General features: G+C 45.6%; 1 long non-coding RNA gene and 1 other non-coding gene across 2 annotated transcripts; both read left to right on the top strand.

Moving 5' to 3' along the window:
• The first annotated feature begins 7,017 nt into the window (after positions 1-7,017).
• On the top strand, positions 7,018-7,090 carry TRNAE-CUC (transfer RNA glutamic acid (anticodon CUC)). The gene has a single exon. It is a non-coding gene; the product is annotated as a tRNA-Glu (tRNA).
• A 4,241-nt stretch (positions 7,091-11,331) lies between these two features.
• Positions 11,332-14,522, top strand: LOC138422538 (uncharacterized). Its single transcript, XR_011249913.1, has 2 exons — positions 11,332-11,450; positions 12,658-14,522. It is a non-coding gene; the product is annotated as an uncharacterized lncRNA (long non-coding RNA).
• The last annotated feature ends 1,819 nt before the right edge of the window (positions 14,523-16,341 follow it).

Below are 16,341 nucleotides of genomic sequence, written 5' to 3' on the forward strand. Positions count from 1 at the left end.
AAGACACACAAGAAGCAACAGCAATCCATCACAACCACGGCTCTGTTCCCTCATCCACAGGTTGCCTCAGCTCCCTGCACCCCCATGCCTCCCCCTTGCCCGCCACCCCCAAGCCCCTAAACTGGGGCCAGCGAGGAGGTTTGATTGGCTGAGCTCCCTTCGGTGGTTTTATTTTGCCGAGTGCGGTTTTGAAGCAACACGGGAAGTAATGAGAGGAAATCATTTTGTTCATTGTTGAACAAGCAGAGTACACCGTGGCAATGTGTATAACAGATGTGTGTGCAGGGAGAGGGTTTCTATACACAACTGTGGGCTCCCATCTCTCCCAAAGATGGGGAATTCAAAACGGCATTTTTATTTTTCTTCTTTTAAGGGAAGGAAGCAGGAAGAGAGCTTGAACCCACTCCAGGGGTGTATTAAGTCAAACAGCTTCGAAGCATGGGGCAGCCTCGCCTGCAACCCAGTTTATCTGGAGAAGAATCAGGGGATGCGTGCTGATGCTAATTCCTTGATTTATGTAATATCACAGAGTTGGATTTTAACTCTCCTTGCCCCGACAAGGACATTTGAAAAAAGATAAAAATACTGAACAGAATGAAAATCACTTCACGCAGTCATCTAGAAGAAACCAGAAGTTAGCGCAAGACCATGATACCAAAACTGTTCAGGCTTCCAGTAAAATCCAGCCTACATGTCCCTCTCTTGAAAAACCCACCCCGCCCTTGCCACCCGCTAAATGTCATCCCCTTCCTCTGCATCCTTCCAGCTCTTATGTTTTAGGTCCAGGCTGCTTTAGTCTTATCTATGCGCTTTCAGCTCAGACCTCGCTAAAGAGCCTTCTGCCCAGAGCCAGGGTCACGCTCCTGCTCCCTGGAGAAGCCAACAGCTTTCTCTGGTCCGTGGGGCGTAAACTTAGCAGAAGACCACAGCTGGCTACATGTAAGCCGGATCCAGCCCCCAGACCTGTTTTACTTGGCTCACAGAGAGTTGGCGCAGACGACATATTTTTTTACAATTTTGAATTGCTCGCCAACACTGAAAAATCAGACGCTTTCACAGAAAAACATCAGTTTTTCAGCTTTTCTTGAAACCTTGAAAGTTCTGGCAACCTCAGCCTACATCCCTACGAGGTTATCTTGGCTGGAGCTGAGCGGTGGGTGGTCCCTTGAGAAGGGATGCTGAGCTTTGCCCCAGTCCCCACCACTCCCTGGTGTCTCCTCACATTGTGCCTCAGAGTCTGGTGCTCTTTACCATTGACTTCTTGGGGTTGTTTTACTTACAGAAGAATTAAAGGGACTGGAAAATACATCTCACACCCACCACTTTCAAAAGTAGAGAAACAAAGGAGGATCAGGGAGCTGTAACAACAAAACAAAACTTAACACTTACTTGAGGGCTTCTCAGATGGCTCAGGGGTAAAGAATCCACCCACTAAGGATTCTCTGGGCTCAATCCCTAGGTCAGGAAGATCCCCTGGAGAAGGAAATGGCAGTCCACTCCAGTATTCTTCCTTGGAAATCCCATGGACAGAGGAGCGTGACAGGCTACAGTCCATGGGGTCACGAAAGAGTTAGACACGACCGAGAGACTAAATAATAACGAAATATTCTAAGCTCATTATATGAATTGATTCATTTAATCTTCACAGCACCTCTCTAGGGGTTGGTCAATGGCTGTTTCGAGTGGTTTTGTTTTTCTGTTTCTTGCTTGTTTGGTTGGTTGGTCTGGCTTTTGATGTTTTTTCGCTGCATGGCACGCAGGAGTTTAGTTCCCTGACCAGGGATTGCACCTGCCCCCTCTGCGGTGGAAGCACCACTGGACTAACCAGGGAGGCCCCTCAGTGGATGTTAGTTTGTTACTGTTGATGTTGTTGTCATTACCCTTTTAGAGAATGGGAGAAATTAAGGTGAGCAAAGAAAGCCATGATTTACCGGGGAAAAGGTATCCATTTTTTCTGCGGAAATGAAACATCCTGAGTGCCATCTTCAAGATCTTTCATTTGCCCCTTTACAGTCACTCTCCACCCTCCCCCACCCTACTGTGTGCCCCTGGAGATGGATCTTGATGGATCTGCGTGGGTCCCCTCTTTGGCTTCAAGCTAGCCTTGGCCAACAGGAAAAATGGGGAAGAAATATGGGTGTGGAGAACCTGTGGCATATACTCCCCCATATATACCTCCCTGAGGTGTCAAAGAGTCTCAGAAGGCGGATGGCCCTAGACTAGACTCCCCTCTCCCCACAATCTAGACTCTGTCCTGCACTAGACTCTACCCAAGGTCAGGGCTCCAGTCCTCTGAGGGCCTCTTCCATAGAATCACCGTCTTCAGTAACTTCTCTTTCAGCCTAGGGGAGGTAAGTGTCCCCCATATGTTCCTAGTCTCAGGGTACCTCACCAATCCTCTTTTTTTTTTTTTTTTTTTGGCTGTGCCTCGTCTTGGTTGTTGCCTGTGGGATCTAGTTCCCTGATCAGGGATTGAACTCAAGCCCCCCACACTGGGAGCACAGTCTTCAACATTGGATCGCCAGGGAAGTCCCTCACTATTCTCCTTGGCTTTCTTTTACCTCTTCAGTTCGTTTCATCCTTCCCAGACACCTGTAAGCAGTCCCTTGAGGAACCTTCCATCAGATGACCCAGTTGGAAAGCATCTTCTGTTTCCTGCCAGTCCCATCTGATGCACCTTTGATCAGCATCACTCCTTTGTGCTACCTGCCCAGCCCTAGAACTTTTTTGAGTTGGCTACTCCTATACTAGATTTAATTTTATAGAGCACACAAGAGGAGTCCAGTAAGCTGACCTGTGACTCTCAGAAAATGAACTTTTTTTTCCACCACCATCTTTGACTCAAAAAAAGAGCAATGTCTAGAGTCATGCCCTTGGGTTGAGAGACCATATGGGTAGAGAAAGAACCACTGGAACAGAAGTTAGGAGCCACGCATTCTAGGCAGAATGACCCTTTTCAGAAACACAGTCACTCTGCTCAAGAGCCGACGGGGACTTCACCAGACTCAACTGGGCAAAATATTACAGCCACCGACAGGATCTTTCCAAGCCCTGCCCAGGGAGGAAGGCAGCCTGTCCAGATTTTTCTCTTTCTCTTCTGTTTCCCTGTTCAATACCCATCTCCAACTTCTCCTTAAGCCAGGATAAATCCCCCTTACCCCACGACAAAATTTCCAGTTGTGCATCTATGCTATAAATGTTTGTTTTTTGGACAAAACTTCATTTAAACATTCTCTATGTGGGAAAGGAATGGCTCTTTTAACAGAAGAATCCATCAATGTTGTTAATAAACAAAGTACATGTTATTTAACATCGCTGGACCCTGCAAGTTCCAGCAGGTCACTTGGCACTTCTCTAGAAATACGTTTCTGGATAACCGCAGAGCGCCTGGCCAGGCCTCGCCCAGCAGTCTCCGAGAGTTAAAGTAATCACATCGTCAAGCAGAGGATGAGATCAGAATTGTGCAAAAGGGCCCTCAAAAACACAATGCTTCCTTGGCCAGAAGCAGAGAGACTGAGAACATGATTCCTCTCCTTCTCTAGCGTATGTTTGCTGAAGGCCTTCACATCTGCCCAGCTTGGACCTGCAGGAGGGAAAGTGAGAGACAGTCTCCTGGTTCCCTGGGGGCCGATGTTCTGAAAGGTGCCCACACACCCAAGACCCTGCTTTGATGGAATTTTCAAGGTACAAGAGGATCACCGACATAGGGACCTACACAGTGATTTCTGCCCCAGCCTTGGTGTGGGAGTTCAGCAGACAGGAGAGAAAGGGTGCCGGAAGCATGGGAAGAGGACGTCCAAATGCACAGAGATGGGAATGCCAGCGGTGCCTGGACCACCCCAAGACGTTCCACGCTGCTGACGGGCAGGCGTTCTAGAGCCCAGTGTCCATTCAGCCACTCACAATAGAAGCTCTCTGAGGGTAAGAATCCTCTCATTTGGTTCATGACTATAATGCTTGACACAGAGTGGCTGCTCAGTAAATGTGGTACATGAATGTGTCCATAGAGCTCCTCTATGTTGACAATGCACTCCGCGAGAGAGTTAACACTGGACAGAACACAGGTCCAGTTCTCCAGGTGCTCAGGTTCTGGGGGAGGGGTTACAAGTAAGGCAATGGACAATTGCCATAGAGTGTGATAAATATTAAGGTAGGGAAGCCGCTAGGGTGGATGGTTTGGTGAATGAAGTAAGAATCCTGGAGAGAGTAACATCTCAGCAGGGTTAACCAGGGGTGAGGGGACAGGAAGAGGCACTCAAGGCAGTGAGAACAGCACAGACAAAGGTTTAGGGGTGAGAAAAAGCAGGAGAGGATGTGACCAATGGAGACAGACAGCCATCAGGTGTAGATGTCACAGAGGAAGGTCAGCAAATCAGAATACAGAAGATAGACGGATGGATGGATCATTAGACAGATGAAAAGAAAGAATGGTGGATGGGTGGATTGGATAGATGGATAGAAAGGTAGGTAGGTGGATAGACAGACAGATAATAAGAAGGATGGATGGATAGGTAGATGGATGGATGAACGGTCAGAGAAGAGAATGGATGGATAAATGGATTGATGGATAGAAAGTTAGGTAGGTAGATAGATAGAGAAAGGGCAAGATTGACAATAAAATTCAATCACTATTGAGAGTTCAACTCCAGTAACCAAGTGAACCAGGTCCCTAGGTGTTCTTGCTTAATAAGGACCTTTAAGAATCATTTACTATGTACCAGACCCTGGGCTATGAAGGTATTTACTTTTCAGTCCTAAACTGTGGGTCCAACTTGTATCTCCATTGTACAGGTAAGCCAATTGAGGTTCAATGGGACTAACTTTGAACAGGGTTCACAGGACCCACTCCCACAGACAACTGAGATGTGAGCCCGGGCCCGTGATAGCAACAGAGGTATCCTGTAGCCCAAGAGGGCAGGCAAAGAAAGGAACGGAGAGGGATGAACTGAGGAAAGCGAGTCACTTTATCCACGAGCTCGTCTTCCTGGCTCATCAATGCAAATGAAGTCTGGGACAGAAACCCCACTAGTAATTAAGGTGGAATGAAGATGGGGATAGTGGAACAATGGGGACCATTCTCCATAACTTGAGGCAGGGTGGTTACCATGGAGAAATATCAAGGTGATGGGACCAGAGATCAAAGGCCTCCCCACCATCTTATCCTCTGTTGGAGTGGAAGGATCAACCGCCATACCTCCTGGAGAACCAGAGAACAGCTAGATATCCCAGGTACAGGACCATTTCTGAGCATCTCTTTCTGAAGCTGGGACATAAGGTTGAAAGGGGAGTATTTGTGTCCTTCAGTGATTACTTTTGTTTTGTTTTCCTGTGTGTGCAGCATGTCTTGGGCTTCCAGGATCTTGGTTCCTGATTAGGGACTGAACCTCTACCCTCAGCAAAACGATTGCTATTTATTACCTTAATTTTCTTCATACCAAGCTTGTTATCAAAAGCTTCAACAATGGATGCAAAACAGATATGCATTAGAAGGAAAATTCCCCTCCTCCTAATCAAAGCCTCTGATAATCAATTTTTTCTAAAAACACACACAAGGCATTAAAAGCTTTGCTCGCTTCTTGGGAGACCTGGTCTCTCTGGACAAGGGAAGGAAGGTGTCTTCACTGTATACCCTTTAATATGCTCTGATTTCTTGTTTCATTTAAAAATATATATAAGCTAAATAAAAATAAGCATAATTTTTAAACTAAAATTATACACATAAAATCTAACCATCTCTTAAATAGGCGACGATGTCTCTTACAGAACTTTTTTCTCTTTGTATATAGAAACAGAGATACATCACCTATACAATTGTTCAGTGATTCAAATCTGTCTCATTCTTTTTAAAGGACTGGCAGAATTCCTTAAGAGCATGATCTGTTTTAATCTATTCCCTTTCTATAAAAGAGAGAGGACTGAAACGTTGCTGTTCTGGTTGCATGTTTCTACATGGATCATTCCAGACTGAAAGGAAGCACAGTACCTCCCTGGGAACTTCAACATGAGGCCAGCTCAACGCTTGAACATTTGGACAGCTGTGTCAGGGGGCCTATGATGCGGCACAGAGAGGTTAAAAAAAAAAAAAGCTTTTTTTCTTTTCTTTGGCCCTGCTACATAACATGTGGACTCTTAATTCCCCAACCAGAGACCAAATCCCTTTGGAAGTATGGCATCCTAACCACTGGACCACTACAGAAGTCCCCAAGAGCTCTTTCATCAGACCCCTGGGTTTGAATCCAGGCTTAGTCCTTTACTACCACGGGATGTCAGGGTAAATCTCAATGTTCTGATCTCTTAAGAGGGCATCATTGCGTCCCCCTCATAGAATATTCTGTGAGGAGTAAATGAAAGACCCTTACAGAGCAGCCGGGCTGTGGCCTGGTCGAGAGAACCCAAGCACCAGGAGAATGATGCATATTAGCATCATTGTGATTAGCATATTATTACCTCCTCCAGGATGACTACTGGCTAAGCGCCCTCTCCTCCAGCCACTCACTCAGCACATGTTAATTGAGTGCCTAGCGTGTGTCCAGCTGGGCTCCACCCAGCGCAAGGAGAAAGACACACATCAAAGGGAAAACTTGAGTCAATTTTGGCTCCAGAGCCCAAGATTTCACTTTACACCTCTGATCTGGGGCTGCCCTAAATCAGCAGGGCCCTTCCAAAGAGAAAAGAAAAAAGAATAATAATAAACGTACCTAGAGTTCAAAGTCACTAATGTGGCTCCAGAATATTAGGACATGGTCTTTGTTTCCAGGGCTCTGAACAGGGATGTTTCAAGAGAAAATTTCAGGGAGCGCTTCCAGAATGCATTTTGCTCACACTCACTTCTAAACCAATGAACCTACATAGGGAAATCAGAGCAGAGTCCAGGTTTAAGTTAAATTATAATAATATTGATAGTAGTTGTAATAATATTAGCCCTTATTAGGAGTTTGCTATGTACCAGACCCTGTGCTAAGAATTTTCCAGGCCATCATCTCATCACATTTTCAAAAAAAAGCCAAGAGTGGGGCTTCCCTGGTGGCCCAGTGGATAAGACTTTGTGCTCTCAATGCAGGGGGCCTGGGTTCGATCCCTGGCCAGGGAACTAAGATCCCGTACACCACAACCAAGGCTGTGTGACACCACTAAAAATGCCCACATGCCTCAACGAAGATCTAGAGCAGTCACAAATTTTAAAAAAGTAAATAAACCAAGAGATATGAAATGTTAAGATCTACAGTATACAGAAGAGCCATCAGAGGCTCAGAGAGGTCAAGTGGCTTGCCCAAGGTCGCACCGCTAGTGAAGAGCCAGATCAGGATTCTGACCCTGAAGCGCATGCTCCAGAGAGCTCTCTGCCACTCCCAAAGTCAAAGAGTAAAGACTCCTCAACTTTGAGGGAGATTTGAACTTCTCTTCCTTTTCCTGAAACCCTACAAAAGCCATCACAAAGAACATTGATGGAAACAATTGATGACTAGAAAGTTAACCCTGAATATTCATTGGAAGGACTGATGCTGAAGCTCCAATACTTTGACCACCTGATGCAAAGAGCCAACTCATTGGCTGGGAAAGATTGAGGGCAGGAGGAGAAGAGGGCAACCAAGGATGAGATAGCTGGATGGCATCACCAACTCAATGGACATGAGTTTGAGCAAACTCCGGGATATGGTTAAGGACAGGGAAGCCTGGTGTTCTACAGTCCACAGAGTCCCAAAGAGCCAGACATGAGTCAGCAGCTGAGCAACAAGAAAGCTAACAGAAAGCGCAGTGGTAAATTTCCCTCTGGGTGTACTCTGGGGCTGCACACACAGGCTACAAAAGAAAGGTGGCAAAAACCGGGATCTTTTAGCACAAGGCCCGCGAGACAATGCATGACATTGTAGGCTGAGACAGCTGAACCTGAGAACCCTGGGGACCTGGCCACATCTTTCTAATCGAATCTGAAAACCACATTCCTACGGTTCCCCAGGTTGCGGCGAATTCCTTCAGCTTATTAAGCAGGTACGACCTGCCTTTTTTGATATAAAAACAATAGGCTGTGTGCCTGGCCGGGCTGAGACCTAACAGAAAATAATAAGTCAGCAGCACGAAGCCTATCACCTCCAACACACATCTGGAATGCATTTGCTATTGATATAAAAATGGATATGTGGGTAATGCATATTTGTATTTATGAATCTGGTGTATTAATCACAAAGGTCACAGTGAGAAAGGGCCATTCCGATGCCAAAACCAGCCCCCGTGATGAGCTTTCGGATGACTCTGGGGTTGACTTATCCCAACCGAGGACAAAGCCTCATACACACACCCTCTTCCGCACCAAGCAGGTCTCCAACACCCAACCAGACTAACGATGGGCGTGTTTTCTCTGGTGTCTTGGAGCAGATACATTAAAAAACAGAATATGCTTGTGAGATCTGTCAATTCTAGCCACTTTGAATGACAGCTCTTAATTAACCGAAAGCTGGTTTTCTTGGAAAACTGCATTTTACAAGACAGCTGGTGAACTTCTTTATTTCATTTACTTGGTCAAGAAATATATTTTAAGCTCTTACTATGTGCCAATAATGTTTCCAGGTGCTGGAGATAAAGTCACCAACAAGATATGTAAAGTCCTGTACTCTTGGAGGTTCCTAACTAATGGGACATATGATATACCAATAAATGAAGAAATATAGAATATAATTGTGACAGACAGGTTCCCCCTTCCATTGTTCCTGCTACCCAGTGTTCACAGCTTTGCGTAATTCCCTCCCCTTTAGTATGAATAGGACTTGGGACTTGCTTTTTTTTTTCTTTTTCTCTTAATTTTTTAAAAAAAGTTCATTTATTTATGGCTGTGCTGGGTCTTCAATGCTGTGTGTGGGCTTTCTCTAGTTACAGAGCAGGGGCTACTCTTCCTTACTGTGAGCGGACTTCTTGCAGTCGCTTCTCTTGTTGAGGAGTACAGGTTCTAGGCAAGTGGGCTCAATAGTTATGGTACATGGGCTTATTTTCTCTGAAGCATGTGAGGTCCCCCCAGACCAGAGATGGAACCCACATCCCCTGCATTGGCAGACAGATCCTTAACCAGTGGACCACCAGGGAAGTCCCACGACTTGCTTCTAGCCAGTAAAATATGGCATTGGTGGCAGGCTGTTATTTCTGTGCATTCACATAAGATGATCTTGCTAGCTGACTCACTCTGAAGACTGTCCTGCCTGGTGTGATGAAGGGAGCAGTGGTGTCAGTCAACTTACAGGCAGCCTCTAGGAGCTGGGTGGCCTCTAGCTGACACTGAGTAATAATCCCAGGACTTCTGTCCCTATGACTACAAGAAAATTAATTATTCCAATAACCTTAGTGAGCTTGGAAGTGGATCCTTACCCAGTCGAGCCCCCAGATGAGAATGCAGCCCAGACAACACGTTGATAGCAGCCTTTTGTTGACTTCCCTGGTGGCTCAGACAGTAAAGCGTCTGTCTATAATGCGGGAGACCCGGGTTTGATCCCTGGGTTGGGAAGATCCCCTGGAGAAGGAAATGGCAATCCACTCCAGGACTATTGACTGGAAAATTCCATGGACAGAGGAGCCTGGTAGGCTACAGCCTGTGGGGTCACAAAGAGTCAGACACGACCGAGCAACTTCACTTTCACTTTCTTTGAGACCCTAAGCAGAAGACTCAGACTCCTGACACAAAGTAACTGTGAACTAATAAATGTGTGCTTTTTAAAAATATTTATTTATCTGACTACGCCAGGTCTCAGGTGTGACATGCAAGATCTTCAGTCTTCTTTGAAGCATGTAGGCTCTTTAGTTGCAGCATGCAAACTCTCATTTGTGACATGTGAGATCTAGTTTCCTGAACAACGATCAAAGCCTGAGTCCCCTGCATTGAGATCACAGAGTCTTAGCCACTGGACCATCAGGGAAGTGAAGTGAAGTGAATTGTTATTTGCTCAGTCGTGTCTGACTTTGCAACCCCGTGGGCTGTAGCCTACCAGGTTCCTCTGTCCAAGGGATTCTCCAGGCAAGAATATTGGATTGGGTAGCCATTCCCTTCTCCAGGAGATCTTCCCAACCCAGTGCTTCTTTACGGCTGAGCTGCCAAGGAAGCCCACTCAACCATCAGGGAAGTCCCTAAATGTATGCTGTTTTAAGCCACTCTGTTAGTGGTGATTTTTTTTTTCACTCAACAATAGAAAATTTATGGAACAATTATATAAAGGAATAAGGGCTCTGGAAAAAAAAATAATAAAGTAAAGGAATAGAGTGAGGGTGGAGGGTCCTTTTGCAAAGTTGTCCAGAGATAGTCTCTCTGATGATTAGGTGACATTTGAGCAGAAACCATTAAGAAGCCATGTAGAAAATCTGAGGGAACACTTCTAGGAGGAAAAAGAAGGGCAGATACTTGATTTCACTGAGGAAGAGAGGAGTCTGTGTTTTTGAGAAATAGCAAGGAGGCAAAGTGGTCAGAGTCAAGGTCAAGGAAAGAGAGATAGGAGCGAGTCAGTGGTCAGATTATCCAGTGCTTTGCGGTTCATGGCAAGGACTTTGGATTATAGGCTAAGAATACTGGGAAGCAATTAGAAGGATATAATAAGATTCATGGCTGGTTTGTTTTGTTTCACTTGGCCACGCCATAGCATGTGGAATCTTAGTTCCCAGACCAGGGATCGAACCTGTGCCCCCTGTACTGGGAGTGGAAAGTCTTAACCATTGAGTCACCAGGGAAATCCCAAGATTCCCGTTTTTATTTAAAGAGACCTCTGGCTGCTCTATGCTGAGAAAATCTGAAAAGGAGAGATGGGATCACAAAGATCAGACAGGAGGCTGTTGTCATTGTCTTTATAAAATACCAATGGCTTGGACTAGAGTAGTAGTAAAATGAAGAGAAGCCATCAGATTTGGGGTTCATGTCTCTGTGGTTCCCTCCTTTCTACAATATGCTTCTCAACTTCCAGCCACTTTGAAAGTCTGAAAAGTCTAACCTCTTGAATCCTCAGCCCAGCAAGATGGCCAGTTTCTGCTCATTTCCTATTCCATAAATAATCATGGAATTAACCAAAGTCTTCAGGAAAAAAGCTAGGATCAACTTAAGGATCTCCTTCGCTTCTCCCTAGCATTTCATATTTCCACCAATTCTATCTGTGCTGGTGCATTCCAATTCTTATAAAGAGTTACATGTATTTATCTCAGTGTTTCTCAACATTTCAGGAGGAAAGCTATTTTAATACAAGCTACAATGGAACTGACTTTTTTGCTGATGTCTTTCCCCATGTCTGGTTCAAAGCAATCACTTTACTATAGGTGTTATGAACCCAAGACTGCCTGGATTAAAATCCCATTTCTGATACCTTCCAGCTCTGAGTCTGAGATGAATCACTCAACCCCTCTGTGCCTCAGTTTCCTCATCTGTAAAACTGGAAGAAAAATAGTTCCTGTCTCAGGAATTGTGGGCAGTAAGTAGGACAATACACACAGTGAGTATTTATATTCTTTACTCTTATTTATTCCACAGCTGGGAAAGGAAGACCCACCTTGGTAGCTGGCAAGTTAGTGGCAGAACCTAAAACTCAGATCTCAGGACTTCCCTGGTGGTCTGGTGGCTAAGACTCTGCAGTCCCAATGTAGGGGGCCTGGGTTTGACCCCAGGTCAGAGAACTAAGATCCCACATGACACAACTATTTTTACTTTTATTTATAAAAATAAAACTCAGGTCTCCGAAATTTTAGTCCATATATATAGAAAAATATCAGCATGGAGATAATACCTTTTCTTATATGGATTTCCTGGAACAGCCATCAATATTATTAACATAGAGTACTTTGATAACCATTCTCCTGGAAAGTAGAGTATTGATGGTATGGGAAATCAGACAGGTAAGTTCTGCTAGTGAAGTGAAGTCACTCAGTCGTGTCCGACTCTTTGCGACCCGTGGAGTGTAGCCCACCAAGCTCCTTCATCTATGGGATTCTCCAGGCAAGAATACTGGAGTGGGTTGCCATTTCCTTCTCCAGGGGATCTCCCCGACCCAGGGATCGAACCCAGGTCTCCAACATTGCAGGCAGACACTTTAACCTCTGCACCACCAGGGAAACCAGTTCTGCTAGAGAAGAGAGAGATAAAGGAGAATCTGGAGCATAGGAGTTAGGTCTGTAGAGGGACTCTGATCAGCCAGGCATACAAAAGCCAGTTCTGCATCCGGTTCCCATCATATCATGGTCTACACTGGATTCGGGCTTTCCAGGTTGCAGAGACGGTAAAGTGTTAAAAAAAAAACCCGCCTGCCAGTGCAGGAGATGTAAGAGATGCAGGTTCGATCCCTAGGTCTGAAAGATCCCCTGGAGGAGGGCATGGCAACCTGCTCCAGTATTCTTGCCTGGAAAACCCCATTGATGGAGTCGGGTGGGCTACAGCCTATAGGGTTGCAAAGAGTCAGACACAACTGAAGTGACGTAGCACGCACGCACTGTATTGGGAGAGTTCATATACTCGGGCTTTGTAAGGTTTACGCGTAAGCCTTGACTTAGACCTGGAACCCTGAAAGTAAGATGGGTCCAGGTGCATTCCCATTTCTGTGCAACCTCGCAGGTGCCCAGCTCTCATAATCCTCTGAAAATGGGAGGACACCCTCTAAGGCAGTCTATCTTTCTTCCCACCTGATTTCACTCCTCTGCCCACCACAGGGAGATGGCAGACCTCCCAGCCAGAAACTCAGAGGATGCCAGTGCCATCCTGGCACCATTCACAGCTCGCTCCATGGTCCTGGGAAAACGACGGAATTCCCCAGCACACTCATCACCCCGTTGCCAGAAGAGAAACAATAAAATCCGCTTCCCAGAGAGCCGAGGGAATTAATGACTTGAGCGTTTATTAAGTGCTTTGAAGATGCAACGTGTGAAGTGTTCAGTTTTTCCCTCCCTTGCCTGCAGGTTTTCCGAAGGAGGACAAGGAGTCACTAAGAGCCAAGTCCCCAGCATGCATGGAAAGTTCAGGACGCTTCCTAAAGGCACAAGTAGCATATTAACTCTCACTCCAGTTTCAGCCTGGGAAGCCCAGGGGATGCACTGAGTCTGCAGTAAGTCTCACAGACTGGCTGAATTGCCCTCCAAAAGCACATTTGAAATATTCTCTCTCTCTCTCTTTTTTTCAAAATATTTATTTGGTTCTGCTGGATCTTAGGACTTCCCAGATGGTAAAGAATCTGCCTGCAGTGCAGGAGATTCAGGTTCAATCCCTGTGTCGGGAAGATCCCCTGGAGAAGGGAATGGCTACCCACTCTCATACTCTTGCCTGGAGAATTCCATGGGCGAAGGAGCCTGGTGAGCTACAGTCCATGGGGTCACAAAGAGTTAGACATGACTGAGCAATGAAGCACAGCAGCATAGCCAGATCATAGCTGCAGCATGCGGGATCTATTTCCCTAATGAGGGATCGAAGCCAAGGATCCCTGCTTTGGGAACACAGAGTGTTAGTCACTGGGCCATCAAGGATGTCCTGGAAAATCTGAAACTTTCACAGAGCTGCATCCATATTTTCATTCATTTATTCAACAAATTTAAAACATATTTTTTATATTGGAATATAGTTGATTTACATGGTGTTAGTTTCAGAAGTACAGCAAAAGTGGTTTAGTTATATATATTCATAAAAGTTAAGACCAACCTAGATAGCATATTGAAAAGCAGAGACATTACTTTGCTGACTAAGGTTTGTCTAGTCAAGGCTATGGTTTTTCCTGTGGTCATGTATGGATGTGAGAGTTGGACTGTGAAGAAGGCTGAGCGCCAAAGAATTGATGCTTTTGAACTGTGGTGTTGGAGAAGACTCTTGAGTGTCCCTTGGACTGCAAGGAGATCCAACCAGTCCATTCTGAAGGAGATCAGCCCTGGGATTTCTTTGGAAGGAATGATGCTAAAGCTGAAACTCCAGTACTTTGACCACCTCATGGGAAGAGTTGACTCCTTGGAAAAAAGACTCTGATGCTGGGAGGGATTGGGGGCAGGAGGAGAAGGGGACGACAAAGGATGAGATGGCTGGATGGCATCACGGACTCAATGGACGTGAGTCTGAGTGAACTCCAGGAGTTGGTGATGGACAGGGAGGCCTGGCGTGCTGCGATTCATGGGGTCGCAAAGAGTCGGGCACGACTGAGCGACTGAACTGAACTGAACTGATTCATGTATCTCTTCCAGATTCATTCCCATACAGGTTATTACAGAGTATGGAGTAGAGTTCTTTGTGCTGCAGAGTAGGTCCTTGTTGATTATCTATCTTGTATGTATATATATGGTGAATATATGCTCATCTTCCAGGGAAGATGCCCTGGAGAAGGGAAAGGCTACCTACTCCAGTGTTCTGGCCTGGAGAATTCCATGGACTATATAGCCCATGGGGTCACAAAGAGTCAGACACAACTGAGGGACTTTCACTTACTTAGATAGATAGACAGATAGAGATACAGATAGTTATAGTCCACAAATATTTATCAAACACGTTCTGTGTGGCAGGGGTTCTCTGGGACACAGCAATAAACTTAACTTCAAAAATCCCTTCACTGTAGAATTTATATTCCACTGGGAGGTCGTGGGCTGGGAGTGGAGGACACATGATAAAACAAGAAAGACAAGTAATACAGAGTCTGTGAAATGGTGAAATGTGTTAAGAAGCAAAATAAGAGAGAGTGGTGAAGAGAGGTTGCAATCTGATGAAAGGCAGACAGGGGAGGTGACATTTGAGTAAAAAGGTGGGAGAAGGAAGGGAGGAAGGGAGGAAGCCAGGGGAACACGTAAGGATAGAGTGTTCCGTGAAGACGCAACATCATGAATAAAGGTGCTGAGGCAGGACTGATCTGGAGTAGAGCATGGCAAGCTGTGTGGCCAGATTAGAGGAAACTAGGAGAAGAGGAGAGGGAGATAAAGACAGATGGGCAATGGGGGAGGGGAGCTCTGCAAGTCACAGGACGTCTCGTAGGTCATTAATACTCTGACTTTCATCTGAGCATAGTATAAACCCACCGGCAATAGATGGATGGATGGCTAGATGTTGGATATATTGGATGGGTGGATGGATGATGCTTGGATAGATAAGTGGATGGATGGATGGATGTTGGATATATTGGATGGTTTGGATGGATGGATGGATAGACGATGTTTAGATAGATATTTGGATGGATGAGTGGATGAGTGGATGGATGGATGATGTTTGGATGGCTATGCTTGCCAAATTCTCTCTCTCTCTCTCTCTTTTTTTTTTTTTTTAGTATTTATTTATTTAGGCTGTGCCAGGCCTTAAATGCGGCATGTGGGATCTTTACTTGCGCCTGCCAGATTCTTGATTGCAAACAACTGACCCTAAGTGAGGCAGAAAATAAATGTTTGGGATACCAGGTAACTAAGAATCTACAAGAAAACTTTGAGAGGAAAAGTGACATCGTTGCACTGTGTCTTCTGTTTGGCCATCCAGATCTACCCTCTCCCTTTCTCCCTCCTGCTCTGTGCCCAGGATGCTGACCTGTATGGGCCAACTCAGTGTTTTCTCTGGCTCTGGCATGAGATCAGAGGGAGGGTGGTGTGTGTGGACAAGGTATTTATTCTGTGGTCCTTTCCATGCCAGGTCATCACAGGTTGCCTGTGTCCCTCACTCAAAGCCACAGCTGCTGCCAGGAAGCCTCTCTACACACTGTCTCTGGACTCTGAAAACAGCTTGCCTCCCCTCACCTCTTCATGCCTGGGAGTGGTAATATGTCCAGTTCCAGGGTACCAAACCATTCCTTTTCCTAAACATAGCCTTTGTTCACTGTTCCTTTGTGAAATTCTGTCTTCAAATTCCCTTGTTTAAATAGAGCATCCATTTGCTGCTATTTCCTGTTACTGTCGATTTATTCACCTTTGCACCTTTGCATAACGCCAGAGCCTAGCTCACTGTCTGTTGTGTTAGAGGAATAGATGGATAACTAATGGATGAATGGAGAGATGACTGGAGAGATGCAAGGATTTGACAAGAGTGGTCAGGATTCTTGGTTCCAAACAACCAACTTCAACTGAAGCAGAGAATAAATATTCAGGAGAGTGGGTCACTCACAGAATCTGCAAGAAGAATAGTGGGCAAGAGACACGGGAGGCTAGGAGGCTGAAATTCCAGCGCTTCAGCACAGCAAGAGCCCTACTCTTCTCATCATCACCACTGCTCACTGCCCCCAGGACAACTACTAAACAGTTTCAATGTCACTCCAAGATTTTTGTCCTAGGCAGATATCTATTAGGCCCAGCACAAACCTCTTGGCTCATCCTAGTTTCTAGGGAATGGAAAGAGGAAACCCTCTCCCCTTGATTTTGTAGAGGGAAACAGGAGTTATCTCCCACCTAGTT

This window comes from Ovis canadensis, chromosome 17 (assembly GCF_042477335.2).
Source record: "Ovis canadensis isolate MfBH-ARS-UI-01 breed Bighorn chromosome 17, ARS-UI_OviCan_v2, whole genome shotgun sequence".
In the NCBI taxonomy this organism is placed as follows: Eukaryota; Metazoa; Chordata; class Mammalia; order Artiodactyla; family Bovidae; genus Ovis; species Ovis canadensis.